The sequence below is a fragment of the Aphanomyces invadans genome (assembly GCF_000520115.1).
Source record: "Aphanomyces invadans strain NJM9701 unplaced genomic scaffold supercont1.22, whole genome shotgun sequence".
NCBI classification, from domain to species: domain Eukaryota; phylum Oomycota; class Saprolegniomycetes; order Saprolegniales; family Verrucalvaceae; genus Aphanomyces; species Aphanomyces invadans.
Window position 1 is genome coordinate 726009 of NW_008580167.1, and position 4514 is coordinate 730522.

Here is a 4514-nt window from a genome sequence, read left to right on the forward strand (position 1 = left end):
GAGATGTGGGCACAAGCCTCCGAAATTCAAAATGCTATGTGCTCATCCATGCACGCCTGTTGGACATGCAACTCGTTTGTGGGATCTCCGAACCTCCAGACAACTTGGTTGTCTGTTTAGAGACTGTGCCACGACCAGAGGTGCATGGGCCGCCACATGGAACTGACGTGTGGGACTGTTTACACGCCGCAGGATCGTAACACGCGGGATGTGGTGCCGACAGCTCACGTCGAGACGTCGGCGTCACCACGACGTCAGCGACCGGAACAGGCAGGGGCACTGTGCCAGAGCGTTCTCCTAGCGTTCTCCTTTCTCTGGCCTCGTCGTGTCGGCCCCGCTGCCGATGTGTTATGCCGTCACACCAGCGTAGACACTCGCTCGAGTTGACATCGTTTCGATCAGTACGCTCGAAGCCTTCCGTTCAACACAAGAGAAAAGCACTGGCAGCGCACCGCCATTTCGGCATCCTTCGCCCGACCGTCGATTTGTCGTGGTGGGTGAGGCATACTAACTATTTTGCGCACGGAGCAATTGTCGCTCCTGAACAAAATCAGGGGATATATCCAAGTGCGTTGTGAGTCCTGATTTCAAGGCAAGTTGTTGATATTCCGTCGTACAAAAGAAACCAAATTGATCTCCCTCGTCTGATGGAGCCTTCATGTACCAGAGGGCATTTAAGACGGCATCATGTCAAGATCGTCCATGTACTATTCGATTAACTCTCGATCCATAAGTATGTCTGCTCCTCCAGCTCGTTTTGATTGGCTAAAAATGTGAGGAATATGACTTTTGGGGCTCATCTGACATATATTTTAAGCCAATCAAAACAAATTGCATAATACTGTGCACTTCTGTCAGGATTTTGAACTGTCCTTCCTACCTGTAGTCAAATCCTTTCGAGAAGCAGCTGTGCCATCACGGTAGCGGATATCGATGGGTGGCGAAGCGAGAGCTTTGCTGGAGCTATGCGCACGATGCTGGGGTCTTAGACAAGTAGGCCGTCCAAGGACATGCAACTTCTGTTGGCGATCGTTGCGCTTGGAACTTTCTCGAATCTGGCTTGTTCATTTCCATATGCCCCAAACATGATTTGTTGTCGCCGTAGTTGCTGAGAACCAATTTGTTGGGTGGGCTGCGTGTAGGCGTACTGTAATGGCGCCCCCCCCGTGAGCACACTGCGGCTCTACATCAGCGAATTCTCATTTCAAACGTCTCAATCCCAAGATCTGCTGCGTGGCTGAACGTGATGGTCCATTCGACACAAGCCGCCCGCCCCACGGACTCGAGGAGGCGTCGCCGCATCCATGAAAACCCATCGGTGACACCCAGCAATGCACGACTGCGCCATGCACTCGTAGAATCGTACAAGTTCATGTTCCTTTCCAGGTGACGCCCACCGTCGGCAACTGATTGGAACTTGTCCTGTTAAACGTGCTCACGACAACCAAGATGAAGAGTGTACCATCGTTGTCGCCTTTGTGGCTTTCAACACGATGCATGGGTGACAAGGCGAGATGTTGCACGAGCCTTGCACCTTACCGCAGCGGGAAAATATGCGAGGAGGATTTGAATCATTGTAGTATAACAAAAGGACGACCCCGACCATTTCTATCCGTTGTTCTCGATGATATCTTGGCACGATGCACCTGCTGGGAACGCAACAAGCGTTGGACATCGTGGCCAGAAGCCAACGGCAATCACACCCAACAACTCGACACCTTGCTGAATGACTCATCAAGTGACTCGCTTCGACGGAACCAGGATGTGGACTAAAACTCGAGTGCACCCATGTTCGCAAAGCTTTTCACCGAAAATCGTTGCTTTGTGGGGGTCGACATTGTGTGGTAGTAGAATTTACTGGTTTTGAAAAGCACGGACGCCAGTTTCGGCGCGTCGAGTACGCCCTACCTTCCACACAGCGCAGCGATTGACGCGGAGGCAGGGCCGCTGTCTCCCTCGCGAATGCGGAGCGAGGTTACTAATACAACGAATCCGTCGTCCGACAGCCGCACGACGGCCTGGGATGGATTTGTTGTTGTCGCGAGCAAGCGAAAAAGGTGGAGGAGGAGGGAAACACGATCGAGCCAAGACCCTTTGCGTCCACATCAGAGAATGAAGACACAGCCACGCCAGTCAAACTCTGCGTCGTGGTTGCAATATACCAGAGCCCAACTACATGTCGGCATAATTCTTGCTGCAACGGGAGCCGACCAACCTTAGTTGTGGTTGGCATTGCGTTGGATGGCGACCAGAACCCACGAATGCTGGCCACCATGGTCACTTGTTTCGCCGCTTGCGCGATTCGGTCGCCAAGAGCTCGTTGCAGGTATTTTTCATGATAGTGTCATTTTGTTCTTGTGGCTGTGGTGGTGGTGTCTGGGCCAGCGAAGGTGAACGGTGGCTAGGTACAGCTCTTGAGTCTTGCGCAGGCAGTGCCTACGCAGGCGGTGACGTCTTGAATACCCCTGCGGTTCGACGCCACCAACACAGCAGCTCCACGACCATTGCTTATGTGTGATCATGGTACGCAGGCTGGCGGTGGAGATCGTGGGCCACCTTTTGTTTTGTGGGTGGTGTGCGGTGGGCATGGCGCGATGGCGGCTGCGGACGTGAGGAGGTTGTTGGGGTGATGGCTGGATTGGTGGCAATGTAAATGAAATGATTGTTCTTGACACACATGGCAAAAATGGGGACGCCACTGGTAATAGGAGGCATCTGCGGCGACCACCGTGGTGGATGCATCCTTTCCCACCTTCGCTTCCTCAGACATCCACGGCCATCCACGGCCAAACCGGTCCTCGGGACCACCACCATGGCATGTTGTACTTCTACGGCTGGAGGCACCACAACAAGGTCTCTCGCGGCCACCACCATCACCTCGGCAATTCCGATGTGTGATACAAGCGGAGTTACCTCTCATGGCCACCGAACCACTGCCAAGACTTGAACGTCGACTAAATTTTCGCATTCATTTTTGGAGTGCTCGTTGACAAACTCCGCTTGACGGTACATGCGTCCACTTGCAATGGGTGCAGTTGGTCCGCAAGACATCCATGAAGGGCATCGTTCGAGGATACGTGCATTATTCACAGGATGACATTCAATATTGCCTTCCACGGTGAATTTATCAACATGCCCTTCGCTCGAGCTTGATTGGCGTTGGAAACAATACGACGAGGTGCGCGGCCAACTGTCCGGGCTGGAATCCCATGGTGCCCAAATTGTCCTTTCACTCGCCACACCACTCCCACGTTGGCGGCAAGAATATCCACACGTGGTCCCATTCTGTGGCACGGCGCTCAAAAACGTAAATCTTCCATGCGTGGTGGTTTGGTCCGTACAATATCGTGCACGAAATCTACTACTGATACGGCTGTACAATTTTTGTAGAGTTCAATAAGTAGGGCATCATGTCACGGCCGGTCGCATCAGGTTGATGCATGATGGGAAGTTGGTGTGCGCCGCCGGATCTGGGGTCATGCGAGGGCACTTTTGCGTAAGGACAACATCATGATGAAAATAAAAATAAACTTTCCTACCTGGTGGATCTTGAATTCCCATTTGTCAAGGGGATAAAATCTTTCCCTCCTTCGAGATAACCTAGACACAAAATATGACGAGAGATGGATACACGGCGTATCAAACAACCACGCACAGCCAATCGATTGCACGACACGTGGTGCGGGGGCTGCCGCGCCATGTTGGACTGCGCTGGTGAGGCCCGCACTTGAATGGAAATATCGGAAACCATCCGTTCGAGCTCGAGACGTGTTGGGATATTTTGTACATTTCAAACGGAATTTTCAATTCTCGAAGTGTTTGTCGTTGTGTTGGTGGTAAAAACCCGATTTTTTTCGCATGGCATCTCGGGTTTAAGGTTTTAATCATTAAAACCCGGTTCCTGGGTATTAAAACCAAAGTATTATTCACGAGCATGCGGCAGTGCTTACACAGGGCCGATTTGTGCTGGTGCGGGTTAACGTCGTCTGTGTAGAGAATCCACAGGTCACGGCGTTGCCGACCCCGTTGACGCCCTACTGAAGCAACATCGACATTGCCATTGCCGTTCACTGTCAATGAATCACCGCCGCCTGCCTCGGACCTAGGATCAGCGTTGATATTGCTGTCGTCGGCGATGTCGCTTTCGATGTCGATGATGATGGCCTCCACCTCCACAATAGGGACGTTTAGCAAGTCTGAAATCTAGGAACTTCACAGACTTTCTTCTACCTTCGATTTGTTTGAAGTCTGGAGCCCGAAGTCTAGCGAATTCAGATTTAGCAAGTCTGGAGTCTGTCATATGTTCGGCATGCCCAATCAAATTCAAGACAAAACGCAAAATGCGTCCTGAGCATCAATTGATCTATCGTAGCCGACTGCCGTTGCGTCTCAAGCTCGCCCTCCTGCGTCGCAAAGCCGCCAGTACACAGCTAACCATTCCTAATGTGACATTTACCTTGGACACGTTCTCCGACAACGATTGCCTTTCCAAGTTTCGTTTCTCCAAATCCACG